Genomic DNA, 24,996 nt, shown 5'->3' with positions numbered 1-24,996 from the left:
AGACACACACTTCCGCACGTAGACGTTTAAATATAAGAAGAGCACATATTAAAGAACACAAATTCAGCCTAAACAACAGCATGTATTAACAACTAAAACTGCTGAATAACATACATTTTAGTCGTTAATACATGCTGTCTTGGAGATTGTCAGGTAGGAGCAAGGAGCCCAGGCTTTTGACAGGTGATGATGTAGGACAGAAGAGAATGTTGAGTCAAGGAACCAAGAGCTGCCATTTCTATAGATATGGATTGTTCAGTGAGTCACCAGGATATGGGAAAAAGTAAACAGCAGCTCAAAGTGGGCTACCGAGACAACATGATAGAATGATTTTCCAGAGGAGGTGGACAGGCAACAGAAATATGGGGACACTCACTACAGCTGGTGTGATTCAGAGTAAGAGTGACACACCACAGTCAGGGAGTTTGATGACTTCTATCTTATGCAGCATCCTGCTTCACTTTCGGCCACTACTTGTAGCATTTCTATCCCTGCTGAGGTGGTACTCAAACTTTTTTTTTTTTTTTTAACAGATCCATGTTTATTATTAACTTTAAAAAAATATTTTTCCAAGCTGTGGGATTGCATTTATTTTAATGAGCAGGTTGGGTTTTGGACACAAGTACTAATTAAAAAATGATTTTGTGCAGTTGAAGGTTTATATGACTAGTAATATTTAAAGTTTTTGCTTCTTATATGTCCTAAGTGATGTAGGAGAACAGGAGCGGAAACTCAAAAACAGCAGCATGTCAATATCTAAATATTTATTTTGTATCAATTAGACAACTCTGTGGTTAAGGAGATAAAAAGTGGTTCGTGTCTGTAGAGAGGAGGCATGACAGCAGATTGCACTGATCTCTTATCAGATGACCTGTGATGGCCTGTTATGTTGCTTTCACTCAAGACGCTCAAATAACATCTTATAATAAATAAAAATAATAAAATAAAAAAAAAATAATAATAAATAATAAAGTGGCCAGGACAGTCACCCTGTTCACTACCTGTAAACGTAACAGTGAATGTAAAACATATTTTTTTCTCACTCACTCAAACCAGTAGTTTCTGGGACAGTTTTTTTCCTCAGGCTATAAGACAACAACATCTCGAGTTCCTCTACTAATATATCGTCTGATACTGTTAACGTATGAAGTTGTGTTTGTAGCAGTAATCAAATGTCTGCTATGAAGAAGAGACGTCATCCCAGTCAGCAGCCAGTAATCACTTGAGCTGTCAGAGTCCATGTTTGGCTCAGCTGGCTAAGACAGTTGCTTTCTGCACTCTGTGTTGAGGATGGAGCTGAGTTTGTCCTGAGGACCCAGTGGCACAGACCTGATTGGGGAGCTCATGAAGATTTTTAATGTGACACCTGCTGAGTGTTACTTGTTCTCATCTTTACTATAATAATTTCAGTAAACTCTTGATCACAAAAAATGTTTTATTGTATGTGCAAAATATTTGATACTAGTTATCTAGAATGTGAAGTAACCTACTCAGGGTGACACAGGAAGTTGGGGGGCTGCCACTGAATCTTTGATCTTTGGATTTTATGGAGTGTCTTTCCTAGTCAAAACTACCTAAAGATGCTTGACAAGCATATTACATTTTTACAGTATGAATGCGGACTATTATGGGATGCCAGATTTGCAGAGACAGAGAGAGAGAGATTCATTCAGTACAGGAGGCTTAACAAATAACACGCTGATTTTGCATTGTACTCTCCCATAATTTGCACCAATTCAATTCTTTTTATTAGTACATTACAATTTTTCCAATTTATTTCAAGTGTCAATGCTGGCAGGTTAGGTGTCTCTGTCGGGGTCATTCAGTGGGGTCAGTTCTATGGAATGAACTCAGCTGGCAATTGGTATTTTTGTATATTGTCTATTTGTATTGTATGCCATTCTGATGTTCTTTACAGCGAAAACTTTATGGATTGCTCTTGAGCCATCCATTAACCTAAAAACACCAAGGAAAGCTAGGTAGAATATGAAACATGATGTTTATTAAGAGAAATGAAATAATGTAGGAATAAGTAATGCAGAAAGAATAGTTTGAGACAAAATAACAAAGCCTAGTGCCCCTCCAGGTCTTTCTAACCATTTATACTGTCCCAACCTAGTCTCCAGTGGGGTGGATGGTCCACTTCCCACTAGAAATAAGGCCACCTTCTCACCATTTATTTCTCTAACCACTCTTCTTCCTGCCAGACAAAGCCTTTCAAATTACTTCACTCCTGACATCAGGCCCATAGGATTAAGGATCAGTTGTGCTTTTAAACCTATCAAGTGTCACATTGAAATCAAAGAGCCAAACAAATATCACATTTAAGGATGGCCAAAGAACTCTTAAGATTACCCAGTGTCCCTATAAGCCCAAACCAACAAGGTACACAGGACAGGATAGCAGTCTGACGATATAAAGCAGGAGGCTGTGCACAAATACACACCCCCACTTGCTAAACATCATCTCCATGACTAGTTGTTTCAAGAGATTCCTCCATTAATTAAAAAAACTGGCACGGCTGCCACTAATATTTAATGTCATGTAGTCAGCCAACAACAACTTTTACAACAGAAATGGCACATTTTCTTATTTTTGCAGTGTAAAGGCTGGCAGTTTAAGTGGCTGCCACACTAGGATCACACTGACAGCCTAAATCAGCCTGTTTTCAAGATGATCCTAATCAGAAATACACAAATAGTTAATAAAACATAACTGACGTCCCCCATCTTCTGTTTCCGTCATCTGTTTATTTGTGATTGTCACGCACTTTTTTGAATCTTTTCCCTTGTCATAATTACTGCAATCAGTTGTGAAAATGGAAACACAACTAGCAAAAGTGTGACTAATATACACCACGCTTATCAATCTGTGTTGCAATCCTCATTTAAAGAGCTCCATTCTTGGCAAGCCACATCCAGAAGTTCTCTCCAGGGTAGATGGCTAAGCGGCTGTACACAAGGTCATAGTGGCAGTCATTTGTATTTGAACCTGCCACCTTATAGCTGCTCGGCCAAAAGGCTACACTTTCCCCGTTGATCAGTGTGCAGTACTAACAACAAGTGGAGGAGTTTAATCTGTTCTACATTTAGTTCATAGCATTCTCCAAAGTGAATTAATCAGTCTTTATTTGTGTAATGTCTTTAACCTTGAGCCCCATTACTAGTTACTTTACAGATCCTGTAGGGAGACAATATTTATTTGGTCTAAATTGATCTTTATTTAGCTGCACTTGATAAAAATGTGTTTATACTGAAATCCAGTAGGTAGCCTTTGGCCATCACTCACTCAGATATTCATAAAAGAGTTCAGACAGCTGGTGGTGTTGGGAGAGTGCGGTAATAAAATAAGAGAAGCACTCACTGCACATGACATAGATTTCATCTCCCGAATTAGGAATGTGGACCAACCAGTTCCCATCCGTTTACTGGGTGCTAATCCTGACCTAGGGGAGTTTGCTGTGATCTTGATGAAGAAGTGGCAGCTTTGACAGCTAATCAATTGCCCTTCCTTATTAACAGCGGACGGCTTTTTGTTTCATTTTCGATGGAGATCGCAGTTTGAGATCTGCTTGTTTGTCACTGCCGGTTAGCCTAAAGACGCCTGCACAGTTTGCTTATCTAGGTCACTCATGGCCCAGAGATGGAAGTCAAGGGTTGGGGGGGAGGGGGGGTCTGCTTTTCTGCTTGACAAACTTAAGGATTTGTAAACAAGGAAAAAAATAATAAAACTGTAAGCTCTCAGGGGGGTTGTGTCCATTCACAGTCAAGCTGAAGTCTCCTGGAAGACGGAATATATTGAAGAAATTAAAGGAGCACAGTATAATTTTTTATTTGGAAAGATCAAGCCTGTCTTTGGTAAATATATCCAACTGTCCATTTCCAGGAAACACATTTTAGGGGTGCACTGAACCAAAATCAACCCCAGCACTCGGTGCAAGGCATGAAATAACCCTGCACAGGGTGGCAAGCTTGAGCTCAGAGGAGATTGCAGGGAAAGCTAGCATAAGAGCAAAAAAAAACTTCTCTCAGACATGGGAAGATAGAGCAAACTCTACACGTTATACCTTATAACAGCTATACAATTTTATTTATCCATAAAAGGTGTTATCCGGGATTTTCATTTTTCTCCTAATCTCTTTGCACTCATACCACTATATTCCGGGACAGTTTTTATGCACAGGTTATAAGGCTGTTTAGCCCCCACTGATGCGAACATTATTATTGATAGATAGATAAATAGAATTATATTGGTCCAAAGTGAGAAATGTGGCTTTTTTCATGAGAGCTTGTAGTATAGATTGTCTAGTATTGTGAATGCATGATTTTACATTTATAACAGAACAAGCTGCTATGAAAAATGGACGTTCTCCCAGTCAGCAGCCAGTAGTTACTTGAGTTAGAGTTCAAATTTGGCTAAGCTAGTTTAGACAGTTGCTTTCTGCACTCTGTGTTGAAGATGGAGCCGAGTTTGTCCTGAGGACCCAGTGGCACAGACCTGAGTGGGGAGCTCATGAAGATTTTTAATGTGACACCTACTGAGTGTTACTTGTTCTCATCTTTACTATAATAATTTCAGTAAACTCTTGATCGCAAAAAATGTTTTATTGTATGTGCAAAATATTTGATATTAGTTATCTAGAATGCGTTCTTTGTAGCGGATGAAACCAAGTTTGTCCTGGGAGCCCATTGGAAATTACCTGAGTGGGGAGAGCCACCTGAGGGAAGAGAACCTGATTATACAATGTCCTCCATAATGTTTGGGACAACGACACATTTTTCCTTGATTTACTCCTCTGCTCCACAGTTTAAAATTACAAATCAAGTAATTCAGACGTGATTAAAGTGCACATTGCAGACTTTCATTTATGAGTTTTTGCATACATTTTGGTCACATGTCGCATGAAGAAATGACACTTTTTATAAACCATAATGTTTGAGACAATTGGCGTCACAGGTGTTTGTGACTCCTCAGGTGTGTTTTTTGTTGCTTCATAAGACATCTTGGCTTCTTTGGGAGTCTGTAGTTGCCATTGTTGAACATGAGGAAAAGAGCTGTGCCAATGGAAGTCAAGTAAGGCATTATGAGGCTGAAAAACAAGAATGAAACTATTATAGACTTCGATAAAACTTAGGATTATCTAAATCAACTGTCTGGAATATCATTTAGAAGAAAGAATGCATGCTCATTAATCACAAATGGACTGGTAGGCCATGGAAGACCTCCACTGCTGATGTGGTAAAGAAAATGCCCCAAAGCTCTGTCCGACACATCAGAAACAGTCTTCAGGAGGCAGATGTGGATGTGTCAGAGACGACTATCTAGAAGACTTCATGAACAGAAATACAGAGGCCACATTGCAAGATGCAAAACACTAGTTAACCACAAAAACAGGATGGCCAGATTACAGTTTATGAAAAAAGACTTAAAAGAGTCTGCAGAACGCTGATAAAATGACTTGTGGACAGATGAGACGAAGATGAACCAGTATCAGAGTGATGGAAAGAGCAAAGATCCAAAGTATAGCATCTGATAAACATAGTGGTAGGGGTGCTATGGCTTTGGGCATGTATGGCTGCCCCCGGTACTGGCACACGTATCTTCATTGATGATGGATCTGCTGATCGCTGTGGCACAATGAGTTCTGAGATGTTCTGTTCAATTCAATTCAATTCTTTATTGTCATGTGTACAAGTACAAGTACCATGTACAATGAAATGCTTGCTTGCATGTGCCCCTGCAGACCGTGAACATTGACAGAAAAACACAATAAATAAGTGAATATAAATAAGTAAATAAATAAAACCAGAATCCTAGGAATAAATAGAGACAGTGGCAGAAGTATATGTGCAGGTAGCAGTGGAGGTGACACAAGGATACTGATTGTTCTTGAGTCTGATTGCAGTTGGGTAGAAACTGTTCCTGAACCTGGAGGTGTGTGTCTGAAGGGACTTTAGTTGCTTCCCAGATGGGAGTTGGGTGAAAAGTGACAGTGCAGAGTGGCTGGAGTCCCGCCTGATATGGTTCACTGTCCTGAGATAGCGTTTAGTGTGGATGTCATGGATCGCAGGGAGCTGTGTGCCCATGATCTGCTGTGCTGTATTCACCACACGCTGCAGAGCTCTGCAGTCCTGAACTGAGCAGTTGCTGTACCAAGATGTGATGCATCCTGTCAGGATGAATTCCACAGTACACCTGTAGAATCTGCACAGGGTTGTTGGGGACATCCGGGCCTTACTCAGTCTCCTGAGGAAGTAGAGGCGTTGTTGGGCTTTCTCCGAGGAACCTAATGGCCAAGCCAGTCACTCAGTTTAAATCCAGTTGAGCAAGCCTTAAATATCCATCCATCCATCCATTTTCCAACCCGCTGAATCCGAACACAGGGTCACGGGGGTCTGCTGGAGCCAATCCTAGCCAACACAGGGCACAAGGCAGGAACCAATCCTGGGCAGGGTGCCAACCCACCGCAGGACACACACACAAACACACCCACACACCAAGCACACACTAGGGCCAATTTAGAATCGCCAATCCACCTAACCTGCATGTCTTTGGACTGTGGGAGGAAACCGGAGCGCCTGGAGGAAACCCACGCAGACACGGGGAGAACATGCAAACTCCACGCAGGGAGGACCCGGGAAGCGAACCCGGGTCCCCAGGTCTCCCAACTGCGAGGCAGCAGCGCTACCCACTGCGAGCCTAAAATATGCTGAGCAAAATACTTAACGAAACAAAGGCTGCATTAGAGGCTTGTCAGAGCATCACCAAAGAGTATCCTCAGCGCCTGGTGACATCTATGAATCACAGTCATCAAGCAGTCATTGCATGCAAGGGATATGTGACAAAGTCCTAAATATGACTGCTTTAACGGACCTGCCATTGCTGTGTCCCAAATATTACGGTGTGCTGAAATGGGGAGATCACACAGAAAAAGTGTTGTCACTTCTACATGGTGTGACTAAAACAAATGCAAATCCCCTTCAATAAAAGTCTGCAATATGCACTTTAATCATGTCTGAATTGTTTGGTTTGTACTATTAAACTGTGGAGCAGATGGGCAAATCAAAAAAAAATGTGTAGATTTCCTGTCTTTTATATTAATTATCTTTGATTGGTAATAAACTGCTAGTCTGTGAAAGACATGCAAGTAAGAGTTCTATACATTGTACTGTATACAAATGACAATACTTTTGAACTTGACTTTATTAGATACTTTGCCAGTATTCAGATTTACCCCCCTGAAGGACTGAGGTATCTATACTTAGAAATTGGCTGGAAAGACAATGCAAGTGGGGTTAAAGGATTTATGGGTGACCTCTTTGTACTCCATAGCTAAGTGGGCCCAACATATCCCAAAATTTTATACCTATAAAAACACACCTCATAGTCCAAATTATGAAAAACACAAAAATTACACTGCTGCCTACTGGGTCAGACTCCATACGGTTTTTATTGCAATCTAATAGTCTTGGCCAGTTAATTAGTAAAGGTGAAAAAGGTTTAAGGAAGTAAAATGTTTTCCTCATGTAAGTAGTTTGTGCTCATTTAAATCATGCATGAATATAGAAACTTAGTTATGATTTGCATTTCAGTATTAATACCAAAATCTGCAGGGAAGATCAGGGGAGGAAATGATTAGTTCACAGCCACACTCACTCGTAATGGACCAATTTATATTTGTCTTTAGGACGTTGTTGCAGCAGCAGATGAAAAGGATCTGGTGCACCAACAGCAGAAAAGTAATGCTGTGTTCACACGCTATTGAACAGACTGCAAACCTGAGCTTCCTAGTGGGACATTTTCTATGAAAGCCCTTGGAAATGAGAGATCTTTGTTGGACAATTCTAAGATAACACTGATACCCAAATTAGCAGAACTTTTTTAGAACATTAGAACATTCTAGACGAGAACAGGCCATTCTGCCCAACAAAGCTCGCCAGTCCTATCCACTTATATCTTCCAAAAAAACATCAAGTCGAGTTTTGAAAGTCCCGAAAGTCTTACTTCCTAATGTTTGTGCGAAATTTATCCTTAACAATTCCCCGTGTTCTTGATGAACTCATTTTAAAATAACAGTCTCGATCCACTGTACTAATTCCCTTCATAATTTTAAACACTTCAATCATGTCACCTCTTAATCTTCTTTTGCTTAAACTGTATAGGCTCAGCTTATTTAATCTTTCCTCATAATTCAACCCCTGTAGCCCTGGAATCAGCCTCGTCGCTCTTCTCTGGACCTTTTCTAGTGCTGCTGTGTCCTTTTTTGTAGCCTGGAGACCAAAACTGCACACAGTACTCAAGATGAGGCCTCACCAGTGCATTATAAAGGTTGAGCATAACCTCCTTGGACTTATACTCCACATATCATGTTATATAACCTAACATTCTGTTAGCCTTCTTAATGGCTTCTGAACATTGTCGGGAAGATGATAGCTTAGAGTCCACTATGACTCCTAAATCCTTCTCATAAGGTGTACTCTCGATTTTCCGACCGCCCATTGTGTATTCAAACCTAACATTTTTACTTTCTATGTGTAATACTTTACATTTACTGACATTAAATTTCATCTGCCACAAATCTGCCCAAGCCTGTATGCTATCCAAGTCCTTCTGTAATGGCTGTAGCTGCGGTGTGTATTATAATGAAGGCATCTGTGAAACTAGTTCAGTGCAACAGATTACAGTGAATTTGTGGAAAATATCCGCATGTGGGAAGAGAGTGAGATGAGGTGATGAAGGAGGATTTACATTACACTTACACTGTTTCACAAATCACTTTGCTCCCAATTCATTTTTTCAGCAAATTTTGAATGCACAGAATGAACAGAATATAAACTCTGCTTTCATTCAATTATATTTGGACTGAATATTAAATCAGAAAGGTGATGAAAACAGCTTTTAAAAATTGAGAAAATGTGAGGCAACTTAGTTCTTACCTGACCATATTGATTATGGTATGAGCCATATGTTTGGGTGGGTGGGAGGGGGGGGGGGGGTTTCTTACCATAAAGTATTTTAGCTTGATGGTTTCATCTGTTATTATTAAATGATTACTCTATGGGCTGGAAAGTTGCCCAAGATGCTGAGGCATACAATGATTAATTGGATTGAAAAGCATCCAAATACAGTCCATTATGTTTTGGCCATTAGGATGCTGATTGATTAAATTATGGACCAATGTAAGAAGAAATAAAGACTTAAATGTCAGAAAATATAGGCTTGAGAATGTGTGCTTGCTTTCTGTTCAAACCAAGTGCCAGTAATGCATCTGCCCAGTTGCAATTTTAAAAGACTAAGCAATCCTACAGTAATTATTGTTGCGTTTAGTCGATCAAGGAATCTCACGGACTGTAGTTCTACAGTGGCTGCTGATATGCTATCGCATCTTGTATGCTCTGCTCTCTCTGAGTATTTAAATCGGCTCTCATAAAAGACAAGTGACTGTATGTGGGAGCTGTGTAAACACATTTACATGTGTTTATAATGCTAATGTTGGTATTCAAACTGGTTTATACATCACTACTGCAATAATTGTCTCTGCTTCTGCAGTGTGCACTCTGGCAAGTGAAGTGACTCACTCAGGGTCGTTACACTCAGTCAGCAATGGTGATTTAACTTGCAGCCTTGTTATCTCCATTTCATAAGCTTTAACTATCTGAAGATCTCAAAAATTTTAAATTTGCATGCAGTATTTGAATCTTTCTCCAAAAATGTGAAGCCTTATGATTTACCACTGTATCACCCAAAAACTCATTTTTATATATATCTTTATATACAATACACTACCGTGGCTGTTTGTTTGTCTGTCAAGGATTTTAAATCACCTGTAGCTTGCAAACCGTTTGACCTATTGACCTGAAATTTGGTACACATAATAAACTATGTGACGTCTACTATCCGCTTTCAGGGTGAAGATTGACCTCCAAGGTTATTCTTCTTTTTATTTTTATTTTTATTTTATTTTATTGTAGCATCAACTCTCTGCAGCAGCCAGCACCATTCTCATCCCTACCATCTTCGCTGTCACTTCCCCTACCTCTTCATATCTTAAATCATTCCTGAGGCAGATTGAAGACTTAAGTACCAGCTTAAGTGAAAAATTAAAGAAAACGTACTAAGTAATTGCAACACAAACTCTGACTTAAATCAGTTTTAATGTGAAAAGATGCCGACGAAAGAAAGAGAAGAAGCGGCATAGATAGAAAAGATACAAATAATGTAAAGCTTAAGGTTGAAAAACAACCTTAAATCAAAAAAATAACTTTGAAATTGAATTCAGCATCCCCAAAAACCATAATAAGGTTGGCCCTTATATGCAAAATTCATTCCAGAAAAGGAAATCAAAATTAAAAAGAAGCATGATCATAACACTTGTATGATGTCCTCTTCACTAATCTGCTGGTACAATAAGATATTCCTTTGACATCAGTATTAATGCTTTGCTTCATTTGTTCTTTTCAGATGCCTTTATGAAATACCTTTCAATTTCATGTTCCCTTCCATCTGATTTAAGAGATCTAAACAATGGAAATAGAGTACATAATCATATAGACATAATAACACAAATTTATATACAGCATTTTGTTTTTTTAGGTTGACACCTTTATCCAAAATGTGCATTAACAAAGACTTCATATTTCTACGTGTCTCATTAGGGTCACATATTGAGTCAGTTTTGAGGTTTTGCCAGGCAGTATTGATATAAAATTGAAGAACTTATCCACTACTTTAGATGTCTAGACCATCTTCACTACCAGTCTGTAATATACTGGCAAGTATGCTGGACCACCAGGTAAACATTTCTTTATTTGCCTTAGTTCATAAGTTAGTATTAAATTCTCTTGCTTGACTCTTAAAAGAGAGTTTATAAACCTTTTTCTGACACAATCCACTTCTGACAAGTTTATTTATTGGGCTTCCCGACACTAAGGAGTTTGGTAAACATGTCAGTTTTGCTTAGCCCTTGCAGGCACTGCTCATTATTATTACTTTGGTAGATTCCAGAGTGAGAAGAGAGATCTGGGGAATAGAAATCAGCTGTCCCTGTGCTCGAATACTGGCACATATTAACAAACTGGGTATGTTCCTTTTTGAAATGCTTGACAACAACCATTGTTCAATATTCTCAGATCTAAGGAACATCCTGTAGATATCTGAAAGGCTCAGATCCACATTATTATCTGCTCAACTTTTTTATGGCAAAAGAATCTAAAGGCAAAACAAGAAAATAAAGTGAATGGTTGTAAACAAATATATATATATATGATTATATCTTGCAGGCTCTTAAAAGTTCTTTCTTCAGATTTTATGCATTTTAATATAGATACAGTAACTAATTGGTATTATATTTGCCCCCCTCTCCAATAAGGAGAGGAGTGGGTGTCACACATCAGAATCTGCACCAGTCTGGACATTTACACTGTGATAAGTGACAGTTGCCAGCCACAAACCAGCAAACATCTGGAGGAGCAGAAATAGCTCCTTTTAACATCGTTAGCAATAAGAGAAGTCCTATGCTCCTGTGCGTAGGGCACTGTAAGCGGGGTGCCTCCTGGTGACATCATCTAAACTCTCTTTTAATTGGCTCCCACCTTTTTGTGCAGCGCTGACACACCACTACTCTCCACTGATCCACACTGCAAATGCTGTCCACTATGCCAAGTGTTTTTCGACAAAACGGTTAAGGATTGTACAACAGCAAGTTTTGGAAACATATTTATTTGTCCATGAAAAGGTCTATTTCTTCTTAAGTTGTCTTTAAGCAGTTTCATGACTTAACATTTACAAGCAAGTCAGATTCTGTTTTAAACTGAGCTCTTCTTTGCTGCTTATAGAAACTGAAGTGTACAGAATTTTTCAAATAGCAGCACAGTGCAAATGCCAGGCTCCCATACGAATATTTCCTAATTGTGTTTAATTTTTTTGACTTTTTACTGACATTATTGTTTTGATTTGTCAAATTATTGTTTTTGAATGTCCTAATTTATTTTATACTTTACAATTTTTATGTTGTTCTTGTTTTTAATTTTTATTACTATTTTTGTGACCTCATCACAGCACCATTTTGCCTAAGGTTTGTTGGTGGGTGCCACCATTTATGCCACTTTGTTGTTGTCAAGCCTTGACATCCATTGCTAGCCATATGGGTGGATGGCGAAATGATGTGTGATGTCATCATAAAAGATTGTCACGTTTACTGTCCTCCATCTGAAATTTTGAATTAAATATGAAAAAATACATGTGATATCCCAGTGCTAAAGAAATTTAAGGAATGAACAAAAGACTAACAAGATTTAATTTGATTATGACAACAAAAGGGATTTAAACTAATGCTTTGGTTTTGAATACAAGTAGTAAGTAAGATACATCAGATCTCTACCTGTTTATTTATTTATTTTTTGTTGTTGTTCCCTTATCACTGACCAAAATATTGCAACAATTTCTCTAACTCTCTAAGCAATATTAAGTCTATTGTTTAAAAAAGAAACAAATTAAATACTGCAATATTACAAATTTTAAACAAGTTAATAACAATACAAGAAGTTAACTTTCCATATCTTCATACAAAAAACTGATGTAAAAATGTATTGTGAAATAATTTAAGATTGTGCATGCTGCTACTGGAGTGATAGGATCACCACAGAAAAATTCAATCTGTTTGAAAAATTTCAATCTGGTTTCCAAACTTCTCACAGTACAGAGACAGCCCTGGTCAGAGTCACCAATGACCTCCTGATGGCTGCTGACCAGGGCTATCCATCACTCCTTATCCTCCTGGACCTCACAGCTGCATTTGTTACAATAGATCATAATATTCTCCTTCATCATCTTCACTATATAATTGGACTTTCTGACATTCTTTTTTCAGTGGTTCGAGTCCTATCTTACAGTTAGGGCTGATTATGTGGCCTTGGGGGATGCTAAATCTCATACCCACACTGTCACCTGTGGGTTCCCATAAGGATCAGTCCTTGGGCCGACCCTCTTTAATATTTATATGCTACCCGTGGGTCACATCATCCGCAAGCATGGAGTTTCATTCCATTGCTATGCCAATGATACACAGCTCTATGCGAGACTGGATTCGACTTCTTTTACACCTCCATCAACTCTTTCCTCTTGGTTGGATGAGATTGAGGCCTGGATGTCCAAGAACTTCCTCAAGCTGAACAGCACCAAAACTGAAGCTCTTTTAATTGGTACCCCCATCAACTTCGTTCCTCTGTAAATTGTATTTCCTTTTCTGACCGTACCATTACCCTCTCCCCTTCTGTTACAAATCTGGGTGTCAAGTTAGACTCCAATCTGTCATTTGATACACATGTCCATCACCTTTGTAAAACTGCATTCCTTCATCTCCGAAACATAGCCAAACTCCGTCCCTACCGCTCCCTCTGTGATGCTGAAAAGCTGGTTCATGCCTTTGTCTCATCCAGGCTGGACTATTGTAATGCACTCCTCAATGGGATACCCAACAAGAGCCTTCAAAAGCTACAACAAATTCAAAATAGTGCTGCAAGAATCCTGATGAGGGTGCAGAAATATGAACACATTTCACAAATCCATCGGTCACTTCATTGGCTCCCTATCCACCTCCATCTCGAATACAAACTCTGTTTGTTTACTCACCAATGTATCCATGGAAATGCTCCACAATATCTTAAAGAACTCCTTATACTACAATTTACTGCAAGAAACCTCAGTTTTGCAAATACCTACCACCTTCGCCCCCCCTGTGACCAAACTTCATACAATGGGTGACCGAGCCTTTGCAGCCGCTGCTCCACGGCTCTGGAATGCCCTACCAGAGAGCCTGAGAACACAGCAGATTGTGGGCTGTTTAAAAAAACAACTAAAGACTTTTCTATTTAGGAAAGCTTATTAACAAGAATGCTATAATTATTGTTGTTTTATCTCTGGTTTTTATCTTGCTTTCCCATTGTTTAAACTTTTTATGTAGCACTTTGAGATTTACTGCTAATATAAAGTGCCCTATAAATAAAATGCATTATTATTATTTTCATATTGATATAAACCGGTGAATGACGATTGATACGGATGAGCAGGATACACAATTCAGGCCGTCAACTGACTTCAGGGTTCTCAATTCAGACAGCCTTCTGTTAGTTTGTTTCTAGGTCTTTGCGCCTCAATTGCTTTAACTGTAATGTGTTGTTCTTGCTTTGAATGTTGCTTCTGGAATTAAAAGCTAATAAAACAGGTCACTTGACAGTACGTTTACAAGAGGTCTCAGTTAGTATTATATGCATGAAACCCTGGTTACAATGATGGTAGCTGATGTACTCTTATTTTGATCCCATCTCCCATCTGAATTTGTCCAGACTAGCTGACACATTTCTCCCTGCTGCATCATCACTTCATTTATTAACATGTAGATGAACAAGTGCTGGGTTACTCAGGTTTGCTCCGGCTCAGGGGAACAAGAATGACAGCACCTCATTCCTAATCTTTAGTTAATACCCCAACTTCCATGACCCCCTGTGCACCAGTTTTCTAGCCTATAGTCATACAGAATGGGATTACTGCATCCAAGTGGAATATATACTTTCTCATGTGCTTGAGATACAAATTGAAACGACTGGCCCAATCTGAGTTTGGATACTTGCTTTTGTCTTACCTGTCCATCGTCTTTCTTGAACATCATGGCCGGTCCCTGATGTGAGTATTTTTCATACATTTAGTAGAATCTGTTTTCTTTCTTGATCTGCTGCCAAGACACTTTGTACAATTACCACTTTGAACAAGCTACTACTCCTGGCTCTGAAACCAGACATCTTAGAAATCAGGTGTTAGTGGTACAGCATCATTGTATACAATAGTAGATTTGAGCATGTGATATGTAAAATACTGGAATGTTCAAAAAGTAGTGGGCAGCCAAATTCTGACTTTGCATCTTTGTTTCGAAGGATTGTAGACCTCTGTAAAATAAACACAAATAAGGCTTAAAAAAGAGTTCTAGTTTAATATAACTGGATGGAAGGGGCACAGGGCACTGTCAGTGTGTTGTCAAAGGCACAGTATAACACATGTAAGTCTTTACATAGACTAGAGACTAGGGGGTCCTTTTACAGGAGTGTGAATTGGTAGATGGGGAGGGGTGGCTGGAGTCAGTCAGGGGTCACAAATTTTCCTCTGGGTTGGTGGTTTTAGACTTGTGGAGAAAGCAGACAGATTCTTGTGCTCCCTGGTGTCTTCTCCAACCCTCTTCTGTCATTTCATTTGCTTAATTGCACTTTTAAACCATCACACTCTCAACAGTCCCTGGAGTTTGTCTCAAAGAATGCAATTAACTGGAGTTTTGGTTTTCCTCTCCTTCATTGACAATTGGTAATATGTTTTTATTAGCCATTATACTGTTACATTTTAGCTAAAGCTTTTGATTCTCTTTACTGTTTATGTAACCAGATGTGTCTTTCCACAATGCCTGTCAAATATATTCACCCCTCGGAAATGTTCATATTTTATTGTTATACAGCAATGAATGACAGTGGATTTCATTTAACCTTTCTGACACCGATCAACAGAAAAAGATCTTAATGTCAAAGTGAAAATGGATCTCTGCAAAGTGGTCTAAATTAATTACAAATATAAAACACAAAATAATTGATGGCATATGTATTTGTTCTGTTATTTTGCAGTGTGCTGCAGTGAATTGATTTTAGAAGTTCCAAAATTAGTTCAATGGAGATCACTTATCTGAGGTTTCAGTTCATTACAGTATAAATACAGTAGAGTGTGTGTGCAAGGTTCAACTTGTGGTCAGTTTTGTGGCCTAACCAACACAATGAAGACAAAAGAACACTACAAGCAACTCCATGAAAGGGTGATTGAAAAACACGAGTCAGGGGATGGAGACAAAACAAATTTTAAACTTACTGAACATCCGTTTAAACGGTTAAACCAGTCATTACGAAATGGAAACGGTATGACAGAGCTGTACATTCAGAGAGCATGCCATTCACAAAAACTCTGAGATCATGCAAGAGGAAAACTAGTGATGGAGCTCACCAAGAGACCTATGAAAACTTTAAAGAAGTTGTAAGCTGCTGTGACCCAGACTGGAGAGACTGTCCTGAGTGGATGCTTCACTAGTAGCAGCTTTATGGGAGAGGGGCAACGAGAATAAAAACACATATGATGGTAAAGTTTTACTTAGAAGGTACATGGGAGGCTCTGAGCCACTTGGCTAGAGGAAGGTTTTATGGACTAATGATATCAAAATTGAGCTTTTTGGCCATCAGATAGAAACACCATGTTACACTGCTGCACATTATGAACAAACATATTATTTTCACCATGAAGCAAGGTAGTGGCAGCATCATGCTGTGGAAATGCCTCCCTGAAGCAGGCCTTGGAAGACTTGTGTGGATAAAATGAATGCAGGAAAATACTGGGAGATCCTGGAGGAAAACTGGATGTAGTTTGCAAGAAATCTGCACCTTGGGAAAAGTTTTGTTTTCCAGTAAGGCAACGACAGCTAGCATAAAACCTCCAAGCTACACAGGAATGGCTTCAAAACAACAATGTTAATGTCCTGGAGTGGCCGGGATGGCGCTGGACTTGAAAAACAGTTGTTCACTCATAGTTCCCATGCTACCTGACAGAGCTTGAGCAGTTCTGCAAAGATGACTGGGGAAAATGGTAGTGTCCAGATGTGCAAAACTGAGAGAGACCCCTGCACACAGCCTCCAGGCTTTAAGTACTGCCAAAGGTGCTTCTATTAAATATCGACTACTGAATGGGGTAAATACTTATGAGAACAATGGTTTTGTATTTTATATTTATAAGTATTTTAGAATGGTTTGAGAGATCTGTGTTCCCTTGACATTAAAGAGTCTTGTTCTGCTGATTAGTCTCAACAAGCCAAATAAATTCCACTGTGCTTCAATGTTTTTTAACAATAAAATATGACATTTTCCAACAGTGTGAATACTTTTTACAGGCACTGTAGATGAATATTTTATGGTTAAATACTTTTCTTTAGTGTTTTATGTTTATAAATACATTTAAGCATTCTGAGTTTGCTAGCACTACACGAGTCACTACATTATATAAGAATAAACTGCATTAGGTTGCAGTCAGGTGTTGAATTTTGGCCCCTTCATTGTTTGTGAATAATTTTCACATTCTCCTCATTTTTTTTTCTTTTTTTCCCTCTTTCACATTACAAAAGACGGACTATAGATAGATGTAGCAGATTAAACTAACTTATCTTACAGATGTGAACAGCTCTTCACTTCTGACATACATACAATACGCTTATTGATCTCCTTATACCACAATTCTGTATATTGTTGTAGAATCTGCAGGGCCTAGGAGGGTATTGTAATGATTATCTTACATCACAGATGCAATGAGAACATTTCATTTTTTTTTGAAATCTTACAAATCCATTCTTTATTGTGTAGAAGTAGTACAATAGCTCCTTGGGTTTTAGTAATATTTCACATTTACTTGTTATCCCTTTTTTTTTAACTTAAATTATAAAATACATGTCAAAGCTTTCACAGTCCCCTGCGATAAGGATTCTTCTTTGTATTAGGCACAGTTTTCCAGCAGGTAATGAAAAAATACCTTATCTGCAAGACTTGTGTCTATATGCCCACATTTTTTTCAGTGGTTTAATGTTTAATATGTGATCCATTCAGCAGAAAATAAGATACACAAGAAAAGCTTGCACTGCCATGCTGGGAGATATTGTGCAAGAGCATAGACTGTGCTCGAGAAGTTAATCCAAGCAGATTAATATGACCTGGACCCCAGGAGGCTCTAATGAACCAGATAATGAGTTTGCTCACTGCACAAATGCATATTGTATTTGATAAGGTGGCGTCTGGCCGAGTACGTGTTAATAAAGTGGACAGGAGGAGGACTCCCTGTAGGCTGTCCTTGGCAAAGGTGCATGGGCTCAACCAGCTGCTGAGCACTTTAGTTTTACTTGATGAGCTTTTATTGCACATGATGGAAAGAGAGCGGTTGGAAAAATTACTCCTTTAAATCATACAGACTGAGCTTTAATTATATTTAAGAACACAGTGTGACTAGTGGTGCTTGCCTTTTTGAAGTTTGCAGGTTCTGTCTTGGCTTTTAAAAGTGGGCAGCAGAGGCTAGTGTGCAGAAAATAAAACCAGACTGAGTGAAAAAAGAAAGAAAGAGAGAGAAAAGTGCAAGCAGGAGAGCAAAGGAACAGAGATGGTCAAATGAATGAGGAAATGGCAGCCCAAAATAAGAGTGAAAACAGAAAGAAGAAAAACATCATAGATAAGGGATCAAAAGAAATGTTTTCAACACCTCTAAAAGAATTTCTTCTTCACAGTAGCTGTACTTTCCAACATTTACATTTTGTCAAAAAGAAAAGAAATATAAACCTGTGTCCTTAGAGTTGTTGTGTATAGTGGCCTCTGTGTCACATGTTTAAACTGGTCCAGAAAGGTCTAGAGTGCTTTACTAGCAATTCTTTCTGTAAAACAATTTACTGACCATTCATTTTGAACCCCACTGTTAATTCTTTGATTTCACAATGCTCAAGCCTATCCCAATTACCGGCCCCAGCTCCACTTTGCATTAGTGGCAGTACCGGGATCAAGCAGGAATCGGTGAGGAAGGGACACCTGTACATCTCAGGGCCCACACCCACACTCGGTTACTCAAGGCTAATTTTTAGTAACCATCTCTGCACTGTAGTTTTATGCCCACAACTTTAAATGCCAGTCCACAGTTTTTCAATAAATAGGTATAGATTCTTTAAAGGCAAGATTGTATTGTAAAAATTAAAGAGGCCAAAGGTCAAAACATGAATGAGAAGTAAACTAATTGTCAGTCTTAAAAATAGCCAACAAAAAGCACAAGTTTCCAGCGCTAATCTAGAAATCCTTTCTTTCAGTACTACTAATTTGTATTTCTCTTTGAAGAAGGTCCAAAGTTAGAAGGCTGGGTAATGCATAGGCCTACTGCCAGTTTTTTTTTTTTTTTGTTTTAAATAATGGTGACCTCACACTTAGTGAGACTTGCAACCACATGAAGAGTGACAAACCTGTTGCAACCTACAACTGTAAGGCTAAAAGCCAAATAAGGTAAACCACCAGGTCAAAAGACAGAATGAGAGATTAGACACGAGTTAAAACCAAAAAATCCATCCTATATTTCATCAAAACTGAATACTAGCTAAAATTCATAGTCAGAAGTCACTATATGAATATCTAAAAATAAAAAAAACTGAAATACTTAGAACGAATGGTTAGAGATTCCAAAGATCAAATGCAATTGTGTACTCCATCAGCTTGTTTCTGTGACCACGCCCACAGCAGCCACATAATGCACCATGACAACAAGACCAAAAAACAGGCGTGCCCAAAATGAAAACAAAATAGCATTGTGGTAATTTCCAAAATAAATATCAATTTAAATGAATAAACTTAGGTTTCCACAACAACAGGCTGGTTGTATTTGTGAAAATAATATAGTAAATGGTAGTTCACACTAGGACAAATTGTTAATAAAATTTCAACATGCTGACATCACCAAGACAAGGATAAAAATAAATTAAAAAAATAATAATATGGTATATATATATATTTTATACAGTTTGTTTCATAATGTCCTTGTACGCACTTGATATGTGGGTGGTAAAACCACATTCATTTACTTTGCTTTTTTAGATCATTGGAACAATCTGAATAAGAACCAGACATTTAGCCCAGCAAAGCTCACCATATAATATCGAGTCTAGTTTTTAAAGTCCCTTAAGTTCAACTGTATACCACACTACTTGGTAGCTTATTCCATGTGTTTACAGATCTCTGTGTGAAGAAAAACTTCCTAATCTCCTTTTGCTTAAAGTGTAAAAAGCTCAGCTCTTTTAATCTTTCTTCATAATTCATCCCCTTTAACCCTGGAATCAGCCTAGTCATTCTACTCTGGACTTTTTCTAGCATTGTTATGCCCCTTTTGTAGCCTGGAGATCAAAACTGCACACCGTACTCCAGATGAGGCCTCACCAGTGAGTTATAAAGCCTGAGCAGAACCTCCTTGGACTTGTACTCCACACATTGAGCTATACAACCTGACATTCTGTTAGCCTTCTTAATGGCTTCTGAACACCGTGTGGCAGTTGATAGTGTCAAGTCCACTACGACTCCTAAATCCTTCTCATAATATGTACTTTTGATTTTCAGACTTTCCAATTGTATTCAAAATTAACATTTTACTTCATACATAACATTTAGTTACATTAAATTTAATTTGCCTCAAATCTGCCCAAGCTTATATTATGTCCCTCTGTACTGATTCAACGGATTCCAGATTATCTGTTAATCAACCTAGGTTGGTATCATGTACAAATTTAACCAGTTACATTTACTCTTGTCCAAATAATTTATATATTAAAAATAGCAGCAGCCCTAGCACTGACACCTGTGGAACACCACTCTTAATTATTTTATTTTTTATTATTTGTATTTTTTTAATATATATATTCACTTTGTAATTGTGTTTGCTTAATAAAAAAAATATAATTATGAATGATGTTAATTATACTATATAAAAAAAATCATAATTTGTTTTTTCATTGATTGGTCGATTGACTGTTTGGACACACATCTTCTGATCTGAGACAAAAATTGCTTAGTGTGGACTACACCAAAGATCCAAAACCTCATTTACACATCTTGAAAACATTGTGTGTCTGTTTAAATTCAGCACCCAAGATTACATATCTCTCCTATTGATATCGAGGATAAAGCAAAGGGGCAAAACCTAGTGAAACCTAAAATCTCCTCTATAAAGAAGTTTGCAGAAAATGCTATATGACACATGCATATATTCAAAAGGATTCAGCGGGTTGGAAAATGGATGGATGGATGTCTGCTAGAGTGCCATGGAAGATGCTGGATGGTTATTGTTTTTTGTTAATAAAGTGTGTACCGTATACTTCTAGGTTATTGCAGCAAAGTGATCGAGTATTTTATATATTCCTTGGTTATTTTACTATTTTTATAAAGTCTTAAATATGATTAGTGCAGTGTATCATGAAAACATTATGCAATGTCTTTAAAAGCTAATTGTTAAGATTGTAAAGAAACATAGATAGATAGATACTTTATTAATCCCCAAGGCGAAATTCACATACTCCAGCAGCAGCATACCGATAAAAACAATATTAATTAAAGAGTGATAAAAATGCAGTGCAAGTTACAAAAAAAAAAATGCAAGGTGGAGAGTGCAAGGCAGGTATGACAGTCAATAACATTGTATAATATTAATGTTTAACCCCCCCCCCCCCCGGGTGGAACTGAAGAGTCGCATTGTTTGGGGGAGGAACGATCTCCTCAGTCTGTCAGTGGAGCAGGACAGTGACAGCAGTCTGTCGCTGAAGCTGCTCCTCTGTCTGGAGATGATACTGTTCAGTGGATGCAGTGGATTCTCCATTATTGACAGGAGCCTGCTCAGCGCCCGTCGCTCCGCCACAGATGTCAAACTGTCCAGCTCCATGCCTACAATACAGCCTGCCTTCCTCACCAGTTTGTCCAGGCGTGAGGCGTCCCTTTTCTTTATGCTGCCTCCCCAGCACACCACCGTGTAGAAGAGGGCACTCGCTACAACTGTCTGATAGAACATCTGCGGCATCTTATTGCAGATGTTGAAGGACGCCAGCCTTTTAAGAAAGTATAGTCCTCTCTTGCACAGAGCATCAGTATTGGCAGTCTAGTCCAAATTATCATCCAGCTGCACTCCCAGGTATTTATAGGTCTGCACCTTCTGCACACAGTCACCTCTGATAATCACGGGGTCGGTGAGGGGCCTGGGCCTCCTAAAATCCACCACCAGCTCCTTGATTTTGCTGGTGTTCAGGTGTAGGTGGTTTGAGTCGCACCATTTAACAAAGTCCTTGATTAGGTTCCTATACTCCTCCTCCTGCCCACTCCTGATGAAGCCCACGATAGCAGTGTCGTCAGTGAAATTTTGCATGTGGCAAGACTCAGAGTTGAATTGGAAGTCCGATGTATATAGGCTGAACAGGACCGGAGAAAGCACAGTCCCCTGTGGCTCTCCTGTGCTGCTGACCACAATGTCAGACCTGCAGCTCCCGAGACGCACATACTGAGGTCTGTCTGTAAGATAGTCCACGATCCATGCCACTAGGTATGAATCTACTCCCATCTCTGCCTGAAAGTAAAAGCTACACACAAGAAATGCTTAATCATTGGGGTTAGCACATATCCACTAAAAGCAGCTGATGTGGAGCATTAAAAAGCGGTCTCTGATACAGAGCACTGTTAAAATCCATTCTCCTGGGAGCGTGGATGCCAACACAGTTTAGTGATCCAGGGATGGTTCAGCTCAGAGTTGTGGAAAGTGACGCAGATGGTGTTGCTTCTGACTCTGAGTGTTGTGATCTGAAGTTGGCAGTGTCAGCAAGAGGATGACAAGGTTGATAAGAGTTTGTGGACCTACATGGAAGAAGCCTTGGAATTTCAAGGCAGTTGGCGACAACCACGGTAAACCCCATCTAGGCCATTACGATATGTACCTGTTGTCTCCTACTGTTGTACAACTACTCCTGACAACAAAGTTTCTTATAACACATTAAAGAGCAAGAATACCTAATTAAGTGTGGTATTACTGTATATATATTTCAATGTCAGCACATTCACTAAAGGATTCACATAAAGCTGGTTATAACCGCATTTCAATAGAAAGTACACTGATGTGGGTAGCATGTGATTAACACTTTATCTCACTTTAGTTTAAAATGGCCTTTGCTCTAGGCTGAGTTTACATGCCCAAGCTTATTTAATTTTCTTGTGGGCAACCTCATTTCCATCCATAGTTCATATAAATTATGGCGGGTCACTCGCTTGCTTCAGATTGGTTAGGTATATGCTCCATGAAGTTCACATAGCACCACCAGTTCTGCCAAATACATAAATAAGCCCAGTGGGAAACAGATTCAGGAAACAGGTAATATACAGCATCCAATAAATATCTGTCTGTCTGTCTGAACTATTTCCATTATGTAGTTCCTTTCATATCTGTCTATTTATGTTTGCATTGTGTTCTTTAAGTCAACGTATTGGGTCCGCTGCATTCATTCATTGAGGTTATGAGGTAAATGGGTTTGGCTTAATCTAAATTGGAATGTGTTTCTGAAAAAGAATTCCTATTGCAAAAAATCCAGTTATGCCTCACAGTCATTTTGCTCTTTGATCAACCTGTTTCAAGTGCACCTTGTGTGTACTTGTGTTTAAATTCCTTTAAATCAGTCAGGCTAACAATGTTATAAAAACTGGACTAGTCACTTTTAATCTGTAGCTTGGAATGTTTTAGTATCCAGGTGGTTGACTGTGCCTTTATCTCCGGCTCACCATTGAGCCTATTTCTGCTCTTTATTGGCAGAGAGAGCCCCTATAATGGGGAGTCCCTATATGGCTACTTATAATGAAGGGTTTAATCACTTTGAAGTAGATGTAACATTCACAAACCTACTCATTCCAGTTGAAGGTGTTTAGGGTGGTGTGGTAAAATGCATTTGGGGTTCATATTAGTGCATGTGCTTTTTCTTTAAAAACTGTGTGCTTAGGCTTCAAGCAGGCGTAGGTGCACATCGTAATATGGTGGAGCAGCCACAGCTTGTTGATGAAGGAATTGGCAGAGCATGGGTCTTTAATTAATCAAGCCACCTGTGCCCATGGGAATGTGAGCTGGATTTCAAGGGTTGTCTTTGCCTGAAAGGGGAGAGCAGAGGAGGTATCAGTTTTAAAAGGAAGCACAGAGGTGAAGGAGTGATTTTGAAGGACAGATCCAGTATTTTCAACCTTTGAATTTAACCTGTTTATTGGAATATTTATTTAATTGAATTTGAACCTCTACAAGAGGACAGATTTTATTGAGAATTATTTATTTATTGGAAAATATCTCCGTGCACTGTTTGTACTTTGACCAAATAAAAACACTTCTGCATATTTTCACCTGCCTTTGCTGTGTTATGTGTCGCCATTACCCAGCCCATCCTCGGTTTCATGACTATCAGTATCCCAAGTTCAAGGGAATATCTCAGCTATGGGCAACCTGGGCATCACAGGTGGGCTACAGTCTATTTTGGCAACAATTCTGGCATAGCAGAAAACAAACCTGGAGGATGTACCAGCCCATCACAGGGTTTACTCATGCACACACCCATAAAGGACCGATATAGAGTCTCCGATTAGTCTAACCTGCACATTTCAAGGAAAACCCAAGTAGATGCAGCAGACTCCACTCTAGTAAGAACTGGGTGCAAGATCCATGAGACAGCAGCAGCATCGGCAGCAGCAGTAGTTACAACTGCATCACCTTAAGGAATTTTTTTTTTTTTTAGATGACGGAGGGGAATTGAGGTACTCATCAGCTAAGTCAGTTACATAAAAGACAATGCGTGTGTAGTTTATTACAATGTAGCCTGTCTCCATCTTCATTTATGGTATCCAGCTGTGACCAAAATGCTGAACTGACAAGAGGGATGCTTGTCACAAAGTGTTGTATTATTTTATGACAATGCTATGCAGACGGTGTTCACCACACTTTTGAAGCCCTCAAGCTTCTGTTCCACAAATCCTTGAATACTGTGAAATTTTTAGAGTTATGCCATCAGGCTATCCATTTGTACAGACCTTTGAAAGATGCTTTGAGGAAGTTGGCGGCCATGAAATAAAGGAAATGATGAAAGCATGGCTTGTTATCACACTGAAAACATTTTTTACAATATTTTGAAAAACTTGGTCAATGTTTGACCAAACATTGTGCATATCATTGCCACTTTTTTGAGGAATGAAGACTTTGTGACTTTTACACTGCCATTGTGTGAATGAGTACTTTGTTGCTTAAACTTGTATTTCTGCATTGCCAAGGATTGTGTTTGCTTTGTTTGTGTGAGAATACCTGGTAAGAACTAAAGGTACTATGTGCATTTAAGAGAAGTGGGCAAGTAAAGATTGTTCT

General features: G+C 38.9%; 1 protein-coding gene across 2 annotated transcripts in view; it reads left to right on the top strand.

Moving 5' to 3' along the window:
• The window catches only part of si:dkey-97m3.1 (fatty acyl-CoA reductase 1), a 316,542-nt gene that overhangs the window by 75,784 nt on the left and 215,762 nt on the right, over positions 1–24,996 (top strand). The window lies entirely within an intron of this gene.

The sequence above is a fragment of the Erpetoichthys calabaricus genome, chromosome 1, assembly GCF_900747795.2.
Source record: "Erpetoichthys calabaricus chromosome 1, fErpCal1.3, whole genome shotgun sequence".
NCBI lineage: Eukaryota > Metazoa > Chordata > Cladistia > Polypteriformes > Polypteridae > Erpetoichthys > Erpetoichthys calabaricus.
Note: the sequence above shows the minus strand (reverse complement) of the source record. Positions and strands in the feature narration are given on the sequence as shown.